This window comes from Humulus lupulus, chromosome 2, assembly GCF_963169125.1.
Source record: "Humulus lupulus chromosome 2, drHumLupu1.1, whole genome shotgun sequence".
NCBI classification, from domain to species: domain Eukaryota; kingdom Viridiplantae; phylum Streptophyta; class Magnoliopsida; order Rosales; family Cannabaceae; genus Humulus; species Humulus lupulus.
Window position 1 is genome coordinate 45,154,620 of NC_084794.1, and position 23,371 is coordinate 45,177,990.

A 23,371-nucleotide genomic window follows, 5' to 3' on the forward strand; every position below is an offset into this window, starting at 1 on the left:
CGGAGAAAACCAAACGGAATAACACTTTTTGGTACTATGGGTACTTTTGCCACAATTATCCATATTTTTAATGATTTCAAAATGTCAATTTGTTTGTGATTATATATATCTCTTTTATATAATAAGTGTGTAGATAACGGAAATTCTTAATTTTAATAATATTTTATTTTTTTAATATTAACTTTAACGAAATATTTTTATATTTAACAGAATATTATTATATTTAACGGTAGTTTGTAAACATCACTTAAACTTAAATAAAATAAAATAAATAATTAAAAAAATTAAAATATTATATTTTTGAGATATTTTACAATAATAATTATTTAAAAATAATAAATAATTAAACAAATTAAAATATGATATTTTTGAGATATTTTACAATGATAATTATTTAAAAATAATAAATAATTAAACAAATTAAAATATGATATTTTAAAATTTTTTACAATGATAATTATTTAAAAATAATAAAATCATACGTTTTATAACTTACATAAAATTTAATTAAACTTAAATTCACTTATTAAAATAATATCATATTAAACATATAATAGATTCTACTCTCAATTAGCAACAAATTATTTAAAAAAAAAAACTATCAAGAAACTTAAATTTAAAATCCACGTATAATATTTAATATTACATTAAACATATAATATATAATCTCTTGTTGTCACTCTCAAATTCAGAAAATAGAACAAATATAAACTTAAACAAAAGTAAATAAATTATTTAATTAAAACATGATGTTTATTTGAAATTTATATGACATTAATATAAATTTAATAAAAATAATTAATAAATTGTATAAATAAAACTACGTACACGTGAATTATATATTATTTGTATCTAGTATATATATATAAACGTGTACTTATGTAATCATATGTAATTCCTTTGTTTAATTCATGTATATTATAGTATTTTAAATTCATGATTTTTTTAAGAGGAAGCATACAATATTGTCAATAAATAATTAAGTTTTTCTATTAATTATTATGAGGGTATCGTGTTCGACAACGAGGAACAACAATTTGGATCACTTTGACATTAATGCTCCCTCTTTAAAGCCTACACCATTACCCTTTTATTGTCGCCATAAGACTCCTTCCATTCATTAAAAATTTAGCATCTTCTGAAGGATTTATCTATCAAAGTGGTTGCAATTACATAGATAATTTTTTTTTCCATCTTTTAATTAAGGGATATTTGCGGCATAAGTACCCAATGTTTGGGTTTTGTACGCAGCATAGACCCAATGTTTATTTTTAGTGGCAATAGTACCCAAAGTCAGTAAAAGTGTAATTCTGTCAGCCTCCTCCGTTAGGTCTCCGTTTCGTGATGACTGGAACAACACGTGTCACTCCGTGATTGGTCCAGCTCAATAATATTTTACAAATAATTATAATTTGGACCAATAAAAATGTGGCACGTGTCTGCCTAATCAGCTCATTAACAGACTTAACGGAGGAGACTGACGGAATTACATTTTTACTAACTTTGGGTACTATTGCCACTAAAACTAAACATTGGGTCTATGTCGCATACAAAACCCAAACATTGGGTACTTATGCCACAATTCTCATCCCTTAATTTCTATGCGTTCTCATTTAAATAAACAACTACATTTTTTATTGTTAAAAAAAACAACTGCATTTTTTAGTAGTTACATTTACACTTTTGAATAATAAACTATCTACTAGTTATTTTAATTTTAAATAAATTATTTGAAAATTTAGTTAATAAATAAATAAATTATTTGAATCGATGGATCTCTTGGTTATTTGAGAATAATTGTTAGTCACTTTTATTCTTTTTATTTCAATTTCATTAATAGTTTTGATAACTAATTTATTTTTTTATTGAGTTATTGGACTTTTGGGGACTTTAAAAGATATCTTTGCTCGAATACAACATTTACAACATATACATTTTTTTATTGTATTGTATTTCATTTTTATTGCAATGATAAAATTTAGTTTTTTTAAAAAAAAAATTTAATGTAGTATTTATATGTTGTTTTGTTTTGTAGGTTGCTTTATAGTTATACAAGTCGAATGTGTGGCCTTAATAGTAGCACTGAATTGGAGTATTTCTCTTGGTCTTTCTTTGTACATGTCGAGACAGATTGTTTGGTAGCTGTGACTGCTTTCTTTATAAGATCATAAATTTTCAATGACTTAGGGCCTTTGTTAGATGATATAACAAGTTTGTTGTCCAATTTTCTAGGAGTATCCCCGATTCATGGTTGTTGTACATCCAATTAAGTTGTTCATAGATTGGCAGTGCATACTCTTAGGGTGGATGATGTACTTGTTTAGCTAGAAAATTTCCCTTCTTTTTTTTTTCTAACAATTTAGATTTTTATGTTGTATGGAATTATGATATTTTTTCAATGAATACATTTCATTGCTACAAAAAAAAAATTATAATTATGCTTCAATTCATAATATGCAAATCGATTCATGATGTCAATAAATAATTAATGGTTATTTAATATTGGGTTAATTGTGGTATAAATATCTAATATTTCACGATAGTTACTTATAAATACCCAAACATGAAAATTGGTGGCAAAACTACCCAAAATGTCATATTGTGTAATTTCGTCACTACCCATTTTATCTCATCCATTATGTGATGACAAGGATACCACGTGTTGATCTTTCATTGGTCCAGAGCATAGTTTTTTTTAATTATTTAAATTATACCAAATTAACAACTACATTTATTAAATTAACTTTAAAAATTATATTTTAAACATAATTAAAATAAAACCGAAAGTCAAACTTAATTCATTGATTAATTAAAGTTTATCATCTTCATCATCTTCTTATAGAATTTCATCCGAAAAAAAGAGATCATCAACAAAATCAAATACACAAATTCATCATTTAACATTCAATCTAACAATCTCAAAATAAAAAACTTTCAATTCCAAATCAATTTCCAAATCAGTGTTTATGCAACTTCATACAAATAACATTTATTCAAATAAACAACAAATCAATCCCCAAATCCTAATATGATGAACAAAGACTCAAACCTCAGATATGATAAAGTAAAAAAAGAAACTCAAACCAACCTGTCTTAGCTCCTCTACCTGTCCCACCCCGACGACGACCATTGGACCTGTAGCTTTACTCTATTGTAGGTGTTGTTATATCTAGAGTGAAAGTCAAAGTCGAAAGAGTCATAGAAAGCTCCTCCATTCGTTGAAGTCCTAGGCAAGTTTTAAACCCAATGCCCAGCAGTAATCCACATCACCGACCTCGTCTTGTAGTCATGCCGCTGCTGGACCTGCACTCTACCGCCCAACAATTTGTTGGTAACACCCATGGAGCTCAAAATCTAGAAAAGAAGTAGAAGTGGTACTGATATTAATCTTCACTATCTACCAGATATAAACATCTCTTGTGTCTCTCTCTAACTTAAAACTAAAGTAAGAAAACCAAAAAACTTCACCATTCCATGTCATCGTGTGAGAGAGACCAAGCATTCACCACCATTCAGATGCACTGCCTGCCTTCATCTTCATCCAGCTCCTAAACCTCCCCCGACCTCCAGAAACCGTGAGCCAATATCCTTGTCGTGAAGAGGGAAAGATGAAGAAGATGGTGAAGGTGAAGGAGAGAAAGATAAAGAAGAATGCGAGGGAGTATCGGAGGAGAGAGAGGGGGAAAAGGAAGAAGAAAATGAAGGAGAGAAAGAGAGAGAGAGAGATTAGGTTATCAATTTTGATTTTTTTATCAATTATAATTGTTTATATTATTTAAAATATATTTGTAATTAATTTTTTATTTTCAAAATGAATTTAAATTATTTAAAAAAAAATTATGCTCTTGACCAATGAAGGATTGACATGTGGGATCCTTGTCATCACATAACACAGAAGTTAAATAAACTCGTGATGGATTATACAATATCAAATTTTCAGTAGTTTTGTCGCCAATTTTCGAGTTTGGGTATATATGAGTAAGTATCGTAAAAGATTGGATATTTGTGCCGCAATTAACTCTTTAATATTTATTGAGAATATACAAAAATTAATTTTTGTTTTTATTTTTTTAATGTCCAAGTTATGGACTCCAACATATTTTCTACAATTGTATATGCTTGAAAAGTTAGTCATTAATTTTAAATGATAAATTATAAAAAATTAGTGATAATATGATAAATAAAAAATGCAAAATTTTTTGTTATGCCAATTTTAGTTTTTTTTTTTTAATAAAGTAACTTCTATTAGAATAACCATTGATTAAACCCTAGTGATTTCCTGGTAATTGTATGAGCTAAAGTATTCAACTCTCTAGGAACATAAGAAACAACAACACTAGGGGTAGAAGACACAACTTTTAATCTCATCAATAACATCATTCAAAAGGGACAAATCATGGGAGGAACTTTTTAATTTATCAACTACAACTTTTAAATCTAATTAAAAAACAATAACTAGTAGTGCAACAACAAAACACCACTGAATAGTACGCAATAGAGCTTGAGCTTCTACTATTGAAGATGAGTTCCCAAAATGAGGGGAAGCACATCTAGCAACCACTTGTCCTTGACAGTTCCTCACAATTGCTCCAAAACCTAATTTATCACCTTTAGCATTAATAGCAGCATCTATATTAGCATTCAAACATCCTATAGGTGGTTGAATCTATTGAGTTGAAGCTCTAGAAACCTTGGCTTGATTGTGATAATTGTCCATGGATTGAGCTGCCTAATAGTCAATAAGAAATGATGAAACCCACATAGCAACATCTTTCAGAGGTCTAACCTGTAATGTCCTACTAATCCAAGACCGTTACACTATGTAATTAAAATAGTGCTTAACTCGCTAAACGAGTCATTTGGACTTAAAACATGTAATTGAAACTAACACAAGGTTTAGGTACTAAAATATTTGGTGAAATAGTAACCACTTCATTAAAAAAATGTTTTAAGATTTTACATGGGATCCCAAAAAGAGTTTATATTGTTACATATCCATAAAGAATACAAAAGGCCGACCTAAGTGGCAAAATTAGGGTTCAACCTTAGTTCCAACAAGTAATTTCAGTCGTGGCGGTCGAGCAGGCCACATATGTACACCCCGCCCTTGAAGCTCTCCAACTCATGGCTAGTCTAGCTTTTCCTTTCCTTTACCTGAACCATATAGAACTCGTGAGCTGAGGCTCAGCAAGAAAACATAACCATGCTTATAAGCAGTTAATCAACAGATTTCATAATCATAATTAGCATGCTTAGCAGTTATAACCATACTCAGACATGCATTTTATATAGATATGCGACTATAGAGACACACCAGGGCCCAATGCCCTATTCCATGTTAATTAGCCTTAGAGCTAGCCAAGCGTACCTCGCGCTTTATGTTTCAAGCGACCATAGGGTCGTACAAGCGTATATCACGCTTCTGGGTTGGCCAATCCACATCGGCCTACGTTCATCACGCTATTGCCGCCCTTGACTTATAAGCCGAGCTTTTCAATTAGATATAACAGATAAGCTCTCGACTTATAAGCCGAGCTTTTCAATCAGATATAACATATAAAAAGTCATCACTTAACACAGGTATGCACAACTCAATCAACATGTTTGATAAAACATTCTAAGCATGTTCAATAACTGGGGCTCAAGCCCTAACCACAGTCTAGGTTCAATTTTCTTACCTCAAGTCCCGAGCGAATAGCGTATGGCGACCCCAAGTGCGATTCTTTCCTCCCGTGCCTAACGGTATACCTTAGTCACAACCATAACAAGGAATAACTATCAAGAAATGAACCAATAAAGGCTTCTAGATCAAGTGCTAGCCTCCGAGACCTTGAATTCTACTAAACCGGGTAGTAGAACCATTCCCGAGCCCTTAGGTTTGGGTGCCCACAACCTAAAACCTGATTTTTCCACTTTTCCCTATTTGAGTCGCGACACACCCACAAAAGAGCCAAGGCGCCTGACTAGGCAGAGAGCCAGACTTGAAAATCCTCTGCTCTTGCACCGCTGATAACTCTTGAATAAAGAGTTATTTTTATACTTTTAAGCTTATAAATATAGAATTAGGTTGAGTGATGTTTGTGTATTATTGTTATTTTTTGTTAATTCCTTTCTTTTTTGTGTTCTTTGGTGTTCTTGTGTCCTTTTTGGTGTTTTAGAGATGAAAGTAGAAAAATAAGGAATTTATGCATGAATTGTTTAAAGAAAAATAATGAAAAGTGAATTGGCTCTAAGTAGTTTAATTTGTGCTGAAATGTTAGGTTTTGCTAGAGCAACATAAGTTTTGCTTGAGCATTTTCAGCATGATACAAAGAGGGAAATTCAGCATATGAAGGAGAGACACATGGCACCATTAATTGAGTTGGCAAGGAGTGATGAGGTGGCAAAAAATCAGAGAAAATGGACTGAATTTTGGAGTAATTTCTAGAAGAGAAAAGGAAACTCACGAGAGTGCAAGGAGGGCATTTTTGGGACATGAGGAAAAAGGGTTTTATTACCCTATCATCATAAAAAGAAAGGACAACCTCCATTATCCAATTCAGCCGAGAGAGAAGCACCAAGTACAAGAGAGGTCAGCCATACAAAGAAGGAAAGAGAAGAAGGAAGAAGAAGAAAAGATTGATTCCATCATCATTTTTTTGGCTATTTCTTCTCCCTTGTTATTTCTTTCCTATTTTCTTTTAGTATTTGGTGTTTGATTACTCATGGATAGATTTAATTTTGTATTTGTGTTTCTTGTTTTAGCTATGAACTAGATCTTTTGAGGCTTGGATTATTAATGAACTCTATGTCTTAATTCTAAATTTCTAGCACTTTATTTTGTTGGGGTTTTATGCCCTAATTAAAACCCAAATTCTTTGTAATCTCATTTTATTATCAATAAAAGAATAGAAATCATTTTTTGACTTTGTCAATCACTTTGCTCACATGTTTTATTTTCATGATTATTTTTTTAATATAAACTTCTATTAAATCCCGAGCATATAGCTAATCGTATTTATAGTGACGTAATCACAGTAGAATATAAATATGATTATATGTTCAAAATAAGTTAGTCCTAAGATTAGTCAGTGCACAGGATTTACACTGACTTGCCAATCTACGATATGATCTACTTACACATTGTAGTGTTATGTTCTTTCCAGAACATTAGCAAAGTAGATAAGATCATATGTATTTGTTACATCGGACATGACCGATATTGACATTTGATAAGATAAGTAAACATACCGTTATTATCTATTCTAGTCATAACATATAGTTGACCATAGGTCAATTCAATCTCAATTCTGTGTGGTTAGTATTCTAACTGATTGAACTATTTGAGCTCTTTGACTTGTTCGTTACCAGCTTACCCTACGGACTAGCCCATACTTACATCTTGGGAACTCGGTAGTATAATTGAGTGGGAGTGTTAGTCATAGATATGAACATCTATAGCTTCTGATGAAGAAGTGAAACGATGGTTTCCTTTTAGTTTGGTTCAAGGTGTTAAATGATAGAGATCTCATTTCAGTAATTAAATTATTTTATTGAAATATCATTTACAAGGAACTAAGTGTTTTAAGGATAAAATACAATGAGGGGTAAAACAGTATTTTAGTCCTATCTCATTGTAGACTGTCTATAGAGGATTGAGTGACAATTATGGTTGTAACAATGGATAATTAATAGCGTATCTATATTTGTTATAGAGCGTTCTATGAATTCAAGAGTGCAATTCCAAGTCTATAATGGAGTCACGAGAAATTAATAAGTTAGTAAATTTATTTGTTAGATTTCGGATAACTTATTGGAGCTTGATTTCATAGGCCCATGGTCCCCATTGTACCTTGGATAAAATCATCCAGATAGTCTTAATTAATTGATTTAATTATCAATTAGAATTATCAAAGTTGACCAGGTCAATTTTGGATAGTTTCACAGAGTTATGTAATTTTGAGAAGAAAAGAGAAATTATGGCAGATTTATTAATTAAGATAAATTGGTATCTAAATTAATAAATAAGTTTAAATCAAGGTTCAAATTATAAATAATTAATTTGATAAAGGATTTCAATAATTATTTAATTAATTAAATCAATAGAAAATAAGCCGGCCTTGATTTTAAGTCCAATGGGCTTATAATCAAATGGGAAATTTCACGGGCCTAAAGCCCATGATAATTTCAACCTAGGACTGTTAATTGGCTATTATTTTATTGATTTTTTCATTAAATTAAATGGCCTAATTGAGTCTATAAAAGGAGTGCTTAGAGAGAAGTCAAAACACAAGTTTGACAAGTCACAAATCAGATTTTCTGATAGGTTTTAGATTCTCTCTAAACACAAGTCCTTTTTTAAGCCTTTTTGTTATTTTCTCTTCTTCTCTCTGTTTCTATCTCATGTGTTAAGAATTGCCCACACTAGTCTAGGTGATTCTAAGGATACATTGGAAGACTGTGAAGAAATTAAAGGAACGGTTCAGTTTCTTGATAATACTCTGCGACAGAAAGGATACAAGAGTTAGAGAAACTAAAGGAAGGACTATTTCATTCCGCTGCGTATACTGTAAGTATTCTTATCTTTGTTTCTCTTTGAATTCAATTTTAGAAACATGTTCAAGGTTATCTCATATTAATTTGTTTAATATTAGATATACATGAAAATAAATAAAGATCCTGTATAAGTTTTCCCAACATATTTTAGCAATTTACCAATTATTCATTCAAATGTGTTTATCCATGATTTCTTGTTGTTGATTGGCCTCCAATGGAAATATATTGAGTTATATTTGTGCTAGGAAGTTTGAATATAATTGATAGATTTGTGAATAGCATAGGAATGTGTTATTTACCTTGTGTAACCATTATGAATTGATGCTTAAATTCTGGGTTCTTAACTTGATTAGCATAGGAGTATGTTAAATTAGGTGAAATAATTTATACCATAGGATTTGGAAAAGTTCTATGAGCTAAACTGGAATTCTTGTTAACTCTCTGTAATTTTGTTGCGACAAAATGTATAGGTCATGTGACATAGAGGGATTTAATAATTCAGGTTCATGTCAACCAATTGATTTTACCTCACTTTTAAATTAGCATTGCAGTTTATTTTTGAGCATTTTTAATTGATTCTAAGGAGTGTTAGTTTACAAAATCAAAACAACTTAATTTGGTTACTTTTGTAATTGTTTGGTAATTAATTTGTGCATTTAGTTTTAATTTACAATCCCTATGGAGACGATCTTGAATACTTATCACTTTATTACTTGTTTTGTGACTGTGTACACTTGCACATAATTGATCGAAAAATATCACAACAAGTTTTTGGCGTCGTTCTTGGGGATTGAAATTAGAATTTTGTGTAATATCAATTACTTTGCAATTTATTTTTCTTTGTTCGTTCCAACCTTTTTTGCTTGTTTTTATGTTTTCTCAGGTTATCTATTGTATGAACGAACAAGAAGACCTTGAACTAGCTCATTTTGCCTCGAGATTGAACATACATTTAGACGAAGACAAAGGGAACAACGGGCTCAAATCGCTTTAATATGGCTAAAGAGGTTGAAGGAGTTGAGGGTGCTAATAATATCGCTAATGTGATTGCTATGGCTAATGATAGAGAAAGATCCATAAGGGAGTATGTTGCCCCCATGTTCAATTAGCTCAATTTGGGCATTGTTAGGCCTGAAATTCAAGCACCCCAATTTGAGTTGAAGCCCGTGATGTTCCAAATGTTGCAGACAATGGGTCAATTTAGTGGGCTGCCTACAGAGGATCCTCATCTTCATCTTCGTTCATTTTTTGAGGTGAGCGATTCCTTTAAGTTGCAAGGCGTTACTTGTAAATGTTGAGTAATATCGAAAGAAATATTTGATATAGTGTTCATTCTTGAAGGCTTTGTATAGCAAGGTCCGATGTGCCTACGCTAGGGTGATAAGCTCAAGTGTCAAGATGCATAGACACATGCATCCAAGTATAAGTCTATAATGACCCACAAATCTAGACTATTTGGACCATTAACGAAACTATACATAAACTTACATTTTTACGAAAATACCATAATTTTATTGAGTAACTTGTAAAATAAGAGTTACTTACAAATAAATAGAATACTAAGAAGGATATGGGATCCCATTGTCTTTAAAAACAAAACATGATTTAAATGAAAAGAATTACATAAGAAATGCGGAAAATACATATAAAACCATAAAAAGGTAAAATGAGACTACATCCTCGAATCGAATAACGCTCGGATCCTTGACTCCATTCACCATCGATACACATCCTCTAAGCGTCACGAATCTTACCGCCTCTAAAGCTTATTTTCCTGCACATAAAACAAAAAGGAATGAGCCTAATGCCCAGCAAGGAAAATCTAACATAGTCATACACATAAATTTCATAATAGACGTAAAGACTTAACATAATACATATAACATACACTTATTATAATGGCCATTATTACTTGGGGTCCCATAGACTAAACAAGCATATGCCCATGGGATTAGTGGGGTCCTACTAGCTAAGTAGGTCATATGCCCATAACCCATTTGGGGTCTTGTTAGTCATATGGGTCATATGCCCAAGCCTACAAACATACATGCATCATATCATAACACATTTAACAACATAAAACATAAGATAACATAAGCATATAACATATTGATTCTAGCCTATTTTCCTTACCAAAGTTACCGGGATATGTGGACTGAGTTGGGACCTTTTGGAACACTCCTAATAACCATAATGAACAAGAGTGAGTTGAAAGAAGAAAGAGATGAAAAGGAAAATGGGAAGACTAAACCATTTGAGAATCATGCTTACCGAAACTTATGTGCTCAAGAACTTAGATTCCCTAACCAAAATGAAGATTAAGGTTAGAGATTGAGTAGAAGACTATGAGAAAGAAAATAACATAATACAGAAATGAACTAGAGTTTTGGTTACCTCAAAGACTTGAAAGACCAATCTACACCTCAACCGAAATACTATAGAACCTCACTTCCCAAAGTGTTTGATAAGCTTATGATGTTTAAGCTTATGATTTTCCCAAACCAGGTGTTTACACTCTCACACTCACTTAACACTAGCAGCTTCTGAACTTAGAGCAAAAGATGAATAATGGCTGGGTACTAGGTCCTATATATAGAGTTTGGGAATGAAAGTATCTTGATTTTACTTGAATAAAAATAATGGCTTTTTAGGTGAAAATCATTTAAATAATCGTTCAGCAGAGGCTGAAGACTCGTTCAAAAGATGTTGGACTGTTGAAGGAGTTCGAATGGCTGAAAGGAAATGAATTCAAAAGTGTTTGAATTTATGCTGGAGGAGGCGATATATCGCCCCCTATAGGCGATATATCGCCTGGACCATTGTTCCCGAGGCGACCGTGCATCGATTCGTGTTTTCCGTGTCTACGTGCTGCGATATATCGCCCCCTATAGCTACGATATATCGGCACACGCTGAATATTTAAACACGAAATTACACATCTTTAGCTAAGTTTGAATGGAGTAAACAGCCTTGACTAAGCCCTCAACGTATTAAAAGCTACTGACTGACCCTATAACATTCAAACTTTACTCCTTATTAAATTAAATCCTCAAAAATATTTAATCCTTAATCACCATTCATAACATGTGCTTAAAATCCTATTGGTTGATATCTAAACCTTATAATATAATAAATATAATCCTTAATATCAGTCACATTAATCAAACCTTAGGTTATACTTAATATTCTTAAACTATAGATTAAACTTAGAAAATCTACAAGTACTACTATGAGTGTCCAAATAATTCCCGGTCTGAACCAAAAATCCACAGTTACAAAGATAATACTAAACATACTATAATACTACTAAATAATTAGCTAAGTAAAGTTCTTGGACTCTACAATTCTCCCCTACTAAAAAGAATTTCGTCCTCGAAATTTACTTACCAAATAACTCCGGATACCGGCTCTGCATGTCCTCCTCCAACTCCCACGTTGCCTCGCGTTCAGAACTATTGCTCCATAGGACTTTGACTATAGGAAAGCTCTTGGACCGTAACTGCTTCATCCCTCTATCTAGGATGCTAACCGGTCGTTCCTCGTAACTTAAGTCTTTCTGGAGCGCTATGGTATCGTACTTGAGGACGTGAGATGGGTCTGACACATACTTGCGTAGCATCGAAATGTGGAAGACGTTGTGACTATCGGCTAGTGCAGGCGGTAGGGCTAGTCTATACGCTACTGGTCCCACTTTGTCCAATATCTCAAAAGGACCTATGAATCGGGGACTGAGCTTGCCTTTCTTCCCGAACCGCTTGACACCCTTCATAGGAGATATCTTCAGGAAGACTTGATCTCCAACTTGGAACTCCACATCGCGTCGCTTGGTATCCGCATAGCTTTTCTGACGGCTTTGAGCAGCAAGCATACGCTGTCTAATAAGCGCTACTGCTTCTTGAGCTTGTCTAACAACTTCGGGCCCTAGAAGTTGCCTTTCTCCTACCTCGTCCCAGTGCAACGGTGATCGGCACCTTCTTCCATATAGCAACTCATAAGGTGCCATTTCGATCGTCGACTTGTAGCTGTTGTTGTACGAGAACTCGATCAATGGTAAGTACTTATTCCACGATCCTCCGAAATCAAGTACACATGAGCGTAGCATATCCTCTAAAATCTGAATCGTACGTTCGGACTGCCCATCTGTCTGAGGATGGAAAGTTGTACTAAGACTTAACTTAGTACCCATGGCTTGCTGTAAGCTTCTCCAAAATCTTGACGTAAACACCGATCCTCTATCTGACACTATCGTCTTGGGGATTCCATGCAATTGTACAATCTCTTGGATGTAGATGTCTACATATTGGTCTGCCGTATATGAAGTCTTAACAGACAGGAAATGAGCCGACTTGGTTAGTCTATCTATTACTATCCAAGCGGAATCATGCTGCTTATTTTTCTTTGGCAGACCCGTCACGAAGTCCATGGCTATATCGTCCCACTTCCATTTCGGTATGCTAAGCGGTTGTAATAATCCTGCAGGCCGCTGATGCTCCGCCTTCACTTGCTGGCATACAAGACACTTAGATACATACTCCGCTATCTCCTTCTTCATCCCTGGCCACCAATAGACTGCCTTGATGTCATGAGTCATCTTGGTAAACCCTGGATGAACTGAGTACGGGGTATTGTGCGCTTCTTCTAGGATCGTCTTCTTAATACTTTGATCGTCTGGCACGCATACCCGATCCTTATATCTCAATAAACCTTGACTGGATATTGAGAAATCTGTAGTCTTGCTTTCTCTGACTGCATCTGTGTGTGCCGCTAGTGATTCGTCACGTTTCTGACAATTCCGTATGTCCTCTAGCAGATTCGATTGGATAGACAAGTTCGCCAGCTTGCCTATAACCACTTCTATTCCGGCACTGATAAGCTCCTGCTGTAGCGGCTTTTCAATTCTGGATAAGGCTGCTAAATTCCCATAGCTTTTTCGGCTGAGCGCATCGGCAACTACATTTTCCTTTCCCGGGTGGTATAGGATTTCGCAGTCGTAATCCTTTACTAACTCTAACCACCTGCGCTGCCTCATGTTGAGCTCCTTCTGCGTAAAGAAGTATTTTAAACTTTTGTGGTCCGTGTAAATCTCGCACCGTTCTCCGTAAAGATAATGGCGCCAGATTTTTAACGCAAAGACCACCGCTGCCAACTCCATATCGTGAGTTGGATAGCGTTGCTCATACTCCTTTAACTGACGTGAGGCATAGGCTATCACTTTGTCGTTTTGCATCAGCACGCATCCCAATCCTAGCTTTGATGCATCACAGTAGACAACGAACTTGTCGTTGGGTGTTGGGACACTAAGTACTGGTGTTGAGCAAAGCTTATCCTTAAGCAACTGGAAGCTTTCCTCACACTTATCATTCCAGTTAAACTTTTGTTGCTTCCGAGTCAGGTTGGTGAGTGGAGTGGCTATCTTAGAAAAGCCCTCTACAAACTTTCTATAGTATCCTGCTAGCCCTAAGAAGCTTCTTACTTCTGACGCGTTCTTCGGTCTAGGCCAATCCTTCACGGCCTCTACCTTCGATGGATCTACTGCAACTCCGTCTTTTGATATGATGTGCCCGAGGAACGCCACTTGTGAGAGCCAAAACTCGCATTTCTTGAACTTGGCGTAGAGTTTATGCTCCTTCAATCGCGTCAAAATCAACCTTAAGTGTCCCTCGTGCTCTACTTCGTTCTTGGAGTAAATTAAAATGTCGTCGATAAACACAACGACGAATTTATCCAAGTAGTCTTTGAAGACCCTATTCATTAAATCCATAAACGCGGCTGGTGCGTTAGTAAGACCAAAAGACATAACCAAGAACTCGTAATGTCCATAATGAGTCCTAAAGGCTGTCTTAGGAATATCTTCTCCCTTTACCTTGAGCTGATGATACCCGGACCGTAAATCGATCTTAGAAAATACAGTCGCGCCTCGGAGTTGATCAAACAAATCATCAATCCGAGGTAGCGGGTATTTGTTCTTAATTGTTACTTTATTCAGCTCACGGTAGTCTATGCACATCCGCATACTCCCGTCCTTCTTCTTCACGAATAGTACCGGAGCTCCCCATGGTGAATGGCTTGGCCTAATGAAACCCAAGTCTAGGAGTTCTTGTAGCTGCGTCTTTAACTCCTTGAGTTCCGTAGGTGCCATCCGGTATGGTGCCTTAGAGATAGGCTCGGTGCCTGGTACTAATTCTATCGTGAAGTCTATTTCTCGAGTTGGTGGCAATCCTGGCAAGTCATCGGGGAAAACTTCTGGAAAATCTTGTATAATCCGAACATCTCCAACCTTAAGCGGCGTCTCCCTTTCCACGTTCGTTATGCTGGCTAAGAATGCTTGGCATCCTTTCTCCATCATTCTCTGAGCTTTGAGAGATGACACTAACGGGGTGCGCAATCCTGAAGCTTGTCCCATGAAGCATCGTCTCTGGCCGTCAGGAGTCTCGAACATTACCTTCTTGCATCTGCAGTCGATCGTTGCGCCATGCCGTACTAGCCAATCCATGCCTAGGATTACGTCAAAGTCCTTGATCACCAGATCTATCAGGTCTCCTTCTAGTTCTATGTCCTCAATCTTGATCGATACGCCTCGTACTATTCGTGATGATAGAACTACTTTGCCCGAAGGCAACTCAGTTACAAATCTAGTTCTAAATCTTTCACTAGGTTTGTCTAGTTTTTCTATCATTCCTAACGAAATATATGAATGAGTGGCACCCGAATCAAATAATACATGACATAAGTTATTGAGGATAGAAACCTGACCTGTGACCACCTTGTTGCTAGCATCCGCCTCTCCTTGGGTTAAAGCAAAAACCCGAGCAGGAACCATCTTTTCGTCCTTCTTCCCTTCTGGCTTTTGCTGAGGACAATCTCTTTTACGATGCCCTTCTTGACCACAGTTGAAACACTCCTTAGTGTTGGCGCGACATTCTCCAGGATGCTTCTTCTGACATTTGGCACATGGCGGGAATTCCACGTAGCCCGACCTATTTCCCCCATTATTTGGTCGTGCCCTTTTATTGTTGTCCGATTGCTTGTTGTCAGGATGCCTTCTCTTCTATCCGTTACCGTTGTTGTTGGACTGACTGTTGCTGGACTGATTGTTGTTCCGACTGGCCTGAGGTTGGCTCTGCTGTCTAGGTTCCGTCTTGCTGGCTTCTTCTTTGCTTACATTGGCCTGCAGCCTTTCTACTTCGATTGCCGTCTCAAGAACGTCGGCATATGTAGTGTTTCCCGGATTTGCTAGCTTCACCCCCATCTCGATCTTCGGGCGAAGTCCTCTAACAAACTTGTTCACCCTCAGATAGTCGGTTGGAACCAACTCTGCTGTGAACTTGGCTAAGCGGTCGAACTGACGAGCATATTCCGCCACTGTTAAAGTACCTTGCTTCAGATTGGTGAACTCCTCAACCCTCGTAGCGAGTACAGCCGAGTTGTAGTACTTTTTGTGGAACAGCTCCACAAATCGGGTCCACGTCATGGTGGCAGCATCATGGGATTGTTGGACCAAGTCCCACCATATCCTGGCATCTTTCTTGAGCAAAGATGAGACGCAGGATATGTGGTCTGCATTACTTAGGTTCATGTGGGCTAGAATCGGCTCCACGTTCCTTAGCCACTCTTCTGCCTTAAAGGGGTCTGTAGTCCCTTCGAAGTTTGGAGCGTGCTGTTTGCGGAACCTTTCGTACACTGGCTCCAGGTGCTGTACTGGATACGACGCATAATTCGTCATAGGCCATCCCCCATACGGACCAACTTATTGGGGTGCTGGGGCCATTTGCTGGGGCCATTTGCTGTGGCTGCGGCTGCGGCTGAGGCTGAGATTGAGCCTGTTGGCGTTGTTGCTGCAGAAGTTCCTCGACTTGATGTCACAGTCTGGCAATCTCCGCAGTGTTGTCAGCTGGCTGTGCCGGTGCGTTGCGGCGAGCAGTAGCACGCACTCCCCTTCGGCGAACTGTTGGAACTGCATTGGTCGCTGGAACATCGTTAGCGGCGTTTCCGTTGGTGCGTGCAGATCTTCGGAGAGACATCGTAGCAGAGTTCTAACAGTTGAAAGAAACATGTTAGAACTTTTCCTAATAGGCTCTAAGGCAAAAACTTACTCTAAAACAAACATATCTCGGACCTATTTATTATGACTTCTTAAGAAAAATTATGTAAGTCTTTATTTATTATTAGAGTGGGTTTCTATACTTAGAAAAACAAGTCATCTTTATTTTCTAAGTGTGTTTCTAATCATCCTATATGACTTAATTCTCAGGCTCGAAACTTATCTTTGTTCCAAAGTTAACCATATTGAGGGAGGGCTGGGATCAGTAAAATCGTTCCCACTACTAAGGCCCCCTAACTCTCAATAAGGAAACCAGGTTCATTGATTTGTATCCACCCTCACCGAACTCAGTCATTATTCATTTTATTTAGTATTTATTATGATTGCAAAAAAGAAAAAAATCAAACTCACACATGATATTCAAATAGCATGTTTATTCATTTGGAAAAACAATTTCACTTATTACAATCAAAAGTAAATAAAACAAACACTAAAAACTTCTAATCTAAAAATCGGGATCTTCTACATCCGATCCGTCATCTAACATATCATCATCTATTGCCTCATAGTCATCATTATCATGAGCATCAAAATGCCCTCCAGGAAGGTTGGTGAGAATCCTCTGTTTTTGCTCATTTGTGAATTGAAACTCAAATTTGGCGGTGAACCTAACTAAGAGGAAATAGTATCTCATCGCTAATGGTAGTTCATCCTCATCATTCATATCTTCCCATATCTCTTCTAAGGCTGCTATTACAGAATGAAAATCCTTAAACAACCTAATTACTAATACATATTGTTTCGTTGATCTTAACATTATTTGCTTAGCCTCTTGAAGGCCACCTATCTCTTGGTGAAACAAAAGCAACCTTCGAGTGATCCTTTCTAGGGCTCCTACGGTGTTTCTTGGCTCCCTTATTCTTTTTAAGGCCTTAATGGCTCGGATGTCTTGGTAGGTTAAAGCTCCGTTCATTCTTAACTGAAACATGAACACTAAAGTTGTTAGCTATACACATAAGTAACATAACTAGTAACTTAAACACTTACTTGGCGGTCAGATTCGGAGCTTTGAGCGTGTGTATCGAGGAGAACTTCATGCAAAGGAACCGTTGCTTTGATACCAACTGTAATGACCCACTAATCTAGACTATTTGGACCATTAACGAAACTATACATAAACTTACATTTTTACGAAAATACCATAATTTTATTGAGTAACTTGTAAAATAAGAGTTACTTACAAATAAATAGAATACTAAGAAGGATATGGGATCCCATTGTCTTTAAAAACAAAACATGATTTAAATGAAAAGAATTACATAAGAAATGCGGAAAATACATATAAAACCATAAAAAGGTAAAATGAGACTACATCCTCGAATCGAATAACGCTCGGATCCTTGACTCCATTCACCATCGATACACATCTTCTAAGCGTCACGAATCTTACCGCCTCTAAAGCTTATTTTCCTGCACATAAAACAAAAAGGAATGAGCCTAATGCCCAGCAAGGAAAATCTAACATAGTCATACACATAAATTTCATAATAGACGTAAAGACTTAACATAATACATATAACATACACTTATTATAATGGCCATTATTACTTGGGGTCCCATAGACTAAACAAGCATATGCCCATGGGATTAGTGGGGTCCTACTAGCTAAGTAGGTCATATGCCCATAACCCATTTGGGGTCTTGTTAGTCATATGGGTCATATGCCCAAGCCTACAAACATACATGCATCATATCATAACACATTTAACAACATAAAACATAAGATAACATAAGCATATAACATATTGATTCTAGCCTATTTTCCTTACCAAAGTTACCGGGATATGTGGACTGAGTTGGGACCTTTTGGAACACTCCTAATAACCATAATGAACAAGAGTGAGTTGAAAGAAGAAAGAGATGAAAAGGAAAATGGGAAGACTAAACCATTTGAGAATCATGCTTACCGAAACTTATGTGCTCAAGAACTTAGATTCCCTAACCAAAATGAAGATTAAGGTTAGAGATTGAGTAGAAGACTATGAGAAAGAAAATAACATAATACAGAAATGAACTAGAGTTTTGGTTACCTCAAAGACTTGAAAGACCAATCTACACCTCAACCGAAATACTATAGAACCTCACTTCCCAAAGTGTTTGATAAGCTTATGATGTTTAAGCTTATGATTTTCCCAAACCAGGTGTTTACACTCTCACACTCACTTAACACTAGCAGCTTCTGAACTTAGAGCAAAAGGTGAATAATGGCTGGGTACTAGGTCCTATTTATAGAGTTTGGGAATGAAAGTATCTTGATTTTACTTGAATAAAAATAATGGCTTTTTAGGTGAAAATCATTTGAATAATCGTTCAGCAGAGGCTGAAGACTCGTTCAAAAGATGCTGGACTGTTGAAGGAGTTTGAATGGCTGAAAGGAAATGAATTCAAAAGTGTTTGAATTTATGCTGGAGGAGGCGATATATCGCCCCCTATAGGCGATATATCGCCTGGACCATTGTTCCCGAGGCGACCGTGCATCGATTCGTGTTTTCCGTATCTACGTGCTGCGATATATCGCCCCCTATAGCTGCGATATATCGGCACACGCTGAATATTTAAACACGAAATTACACATTTTTAGCTAAGTTTGAATGGAGTAAACAACCTTGACTAAGCCCTCAACGTATTAAAAGCTGCTGACTGACCCTATAACATTCAAACTTTACTCCTTATTAAATTAAATCCTCAAAAATCTTTAATCCTTAATCACCATTCATAACATGTGCTTAAAATCCTATTGGTTGATGTCTAAACCTTATAATATAATAAATATAATCCTTAATATTAGTCACATTAATCAAACCTTAGGTTATACTTAATATTCTTAAACTATAGATTAAACTTAGAAAATCTACAAGTACTACTATGAGTGTCCAAATAATTCCCGGTCTGAACCAAAAATCCACAGTTACAAAGATAATACTAAACATACTATAATACTACTAAATAATTAGCTAAGTAAAGTTCTTGGACTCTACAAAGTCTTCAAGGGCTATCATGTGAGGAACTCGCCATGTAAGGCTACCCTATGCCTCGCTATGCGAGGCTGCCTTGTGCTGCGCCGTGCGAGGCTCCCACGCGCACCCTAGTACCCGAACACAGGTACCCTGAGGCACCACCCTCGCTATGCGGGGTTCAAGGCTAGCTTCCCGCGCACCGCGTCTACGCGAAGCATCGCACCTAGCCTCTGTGTGATCACCATAGGCCAGCCTCGCTATGTGAGGCACCCTCACTATGCGAGGGTGCAACCTCACTACTTCTCACGGGTCCCGCGCCCATAGATGCATGCGTCCGCACCATAGGCCAGCCTCACTATGTGAGGGACCCTCGCTATGCGAGGGTGCAGCCTCGCTATGCGAGGGTGCAGCCTCGCTACTTCTCACGGGTCCCGCGCCCATAGGCGCATGCGTCTGCACCTTAGGCCAGCCTCGCTATGCCAGGCACCCTCGCTATCCGAGGATGCAGCCTCGCTACATCTCACGTGTACACCTTGTCCTGCCAAAAACACCCCCGCGCTTTGGTTTCTCATGACATGTAAAGTTTGGAGCCTCCTCGATATATGTACGAGGAACGCTTGGAAACACCAAACGGGTATGTCAAATAATCATTAGGCGCAAAACATGAATTGATGAGGATGACTGGGTACAAGGTACATACACTGATATAGGATGTATGATCATGATGAGGTCAGAGGCATGGCCCTGTCATCCGCGTCTGACGAGTAGTGGTGGTACGAACTTGTCCGGGGAGTGGAGGCACTACCTGAGCACTCCCGGCAATATTCCAAAGTCCATAGTACGATGTCCTGCACCACTACTTTGGCATTGTCAGGGTAGACACCACTATGTCCTGAGCCACTACCCTGACCCTATACCTGCATACGTCCATGTCCCCTGGGACCTACTTGTATTAGGGGCCAATAGAGCCCACCTATAAATAGGTTTCGACCCCTCAGGTTAAGGGGTTGGAAAACTGATTGTATGGGGAGACGTTTAAGAAATATATGATCTTTGTTCCATTATAGTTCTATATTTTCTGTTGATTCAAGTTCTTTCCATCTTATTCTTAGCTATCTTTAGTAGAATAATCTGAGTTTTCTAACATTAAATCGTTGACGAGTTCTTACCATCAACAGTTTGGTGTCGTTTGTGGGAAGAAATGCCAAGACATTCTAAACGACTGAGAGAGCCACGAGAGGTGAAGGTCCACCTTGATGGAGATCAGCTGAAGGCCTCCATGAAGAACCCTCCTCTACCTAGAGATATGGAGGCCCCAAAGGAACCCGAGGTTCATGAAGTTGAGAGGGAGGCCTCATCCCCGGCCGTCCCTCCAGATGAGAATCATCCAAGGTCAACAGCTGCCCCTGCAAAATATGTCGGCGAGTTCCAGCCCCCAAGGCCGCCACAGGTGCCAAACTCCGGCCAGCAGGATCTGGGCCCATCGATGCACAGACCTGACAAGCATCCCCGGGTCCATTCCGTGAGCTTGAGTTCTAGGTCTTGATTCTATGAAGAGGAGATACGTGAACTGCACCGCAAGAACCTAAGGCTTGAAACCACCTTAGAGAACATGCAAGAGGTGTTGAATGGCCTGTTGCAAGGGAAGTCAAACATATCTCTCCCTAAGAAAAAATGAGAGAGGTCAAGAGGAGGCAGAGACCACAGTCCCAGTAGACGATGGGAGGACTCGACTCTCCACCAGTAATACCCCCCGAGCGAAGCAGCACGAACGTCCTGGACCACCGAAGCAGCCTTCGAGGCCAGAGCAGAAGAACAACGCTGGCCCTCATAACGACGTCGAAGTCACCTCAAGGAGGACACCCTCAGATCTATGAGAGGAACTCAACAAGAAAAGGGCGGATAAAAGGACTACACCTCCTATAGCGCCCTGGGAAGGAAAAGGAAAGGGATATGCAAGCCCGTCCACGTTGAGAGACTCCTTGAAAAAGGGGAGACAAGACCTAGACACAGAGATGAGGAGCCTACGGAGCAAGATCATCACCGCATCTGGAGGACAAGCCGTTAAGGATGAGTTCGACCATGAATCACCCTTCGTTAAGGAGATCCAAGCCATCCCGTTCCCAGCTAACTTCAAGGAGCCTCATATGACCCCCTATGAAGGAAACACAGATCCTAAGTACCATCTGGACACGTTTAACGACCTGATGAGGTTAAGGGGGATCAGTAGCGAAGCCAGGTGCCATTGCTTTGCTATCACATTGAAAGGACCTGTGTACAAATGGTTCAAGAGACTTCGACCAGGGTCCATCAGGTCTTGGGAGCAGTTTTCTAATGAATTTCTCCAACAGCATCACGCCATGCGTGATTACACAATGCCGGGCACCAGCCTCGCCAACGTGAAGCAGGGAAAAAATGAGAGTCTAAAGGGCTACATCCACAGGTTTAACATGGAGGCAGCCAAAGTAGGGAGCTTGACCCGCAAGGAGTTGAAAATGGCCATCACAGCTGGAGTGCGTCCGGGAAGCAAGTTATGGGATAATATGCTCAAAAAGTAAGTCACTAACCTAGATGACTTCTACGAGAGGGTACAAAAGTACATTCGTGTGGAGGATGGCCATGTGAACTTAAAGGCAGGAAAAAGTGAGTCCCATGTAAAGCCCCTAGTCAATGAAGGGTCGAATGGAGCGAAGAAGAAGAGGGCGTATGAAGGGTCAAGAGATGATCAACATAGAAGGTCCAAATGCGGAAGCGACCAAAGGCAAACGACTTACACCTTCTACACGAGCCTAACGGACACCAGAGAGCATATCTACCTCACAAATGAGGACCGAGTTCCCTTCAAAAGGCCCTCACCGATGAGAAAAGACCGGTCCAAGAGGAACCCTAGGAAATACTATCAGTATCGCAAGAATATCGTCCATACCATGGTAGAATGTACCCATTTGAAGGAAGAAATTGAAGAGCTCATCCGAAGGGGGCACCTAGGACGATACGTCAGAAGGGAGAAGCAGAAATTGGAGGACGTGCCGGTGATACCTTAGACACAAGGAGGAGCCCCAGAGATACAAGGAGAAGTGAGAATGATCTATGGAGGTCCGGGGTTTGGGGGAGAGTCCAGGAAGGGTCGAGACAGGTACGCTAGAGAAGCCAGACGGAGTCCACCACCGCGTGTCATGAGTTTGGAGCAGCGACCCCCGAAAAGCTTTAAGGGAGAAAATGACTCAATCACTTTCACAGAGGAGGATGCACGAGGGGTGCACTTTCCCCATAATGATCCTTTGGTGTTGACAGTTCAGTTGGCCAACATTCGGGTGCATCGGGTCCTCGTATACAACGGAAGTTCCGTGGATATCTTATATCGCCCCACCTTGGAGAAGATGGGTTTGGGTGTCAGACACTTGAAACTCTGTCAATCCTCCTTATACGGATTCACGGGGGACTCGATACAACCCTTAGGGGTGATCAAGTTGGCACTCACCATGGGAGAACAACCCAGACAGACCACAATCATGGAAAACTTCGTCGTAGTAGATTGTGCTTCAGCTTTCAATGCGGTATTGGGGAGACCATCCCTAAGATAATTGAAAGCGATCACTTCAATATATCACCTCGTCGTTAAGTTCCCAACTCCTGGTGGAGTAGCGAGTATGAAAGGAGAACAAAGAGAGGCAAGGGAGTGTTATAACACCTCCCTTCGCATGTCTGTGAAACCGCGAGAACCGATGGAGATGGTGGTACATGGGGGCGCAAACCCGCAGGAACTAGACCCTAGAAT

The 23,371-nt window shown here is 38.2% G+C and overlaps 1 protein-coding gene across 1 annotated transcript in view; it reads right to left on the minus strand.

Annotated features, from left to right (window-relative positions):
• Window positions 1-23,371, minus strand: part of LOC133814199 (uncharacterized) — a 44,913-nt gene that overhangs the window by 16,439 nt on the left and 5,103 nt on the right. The window lies entirely within an intron of this gene.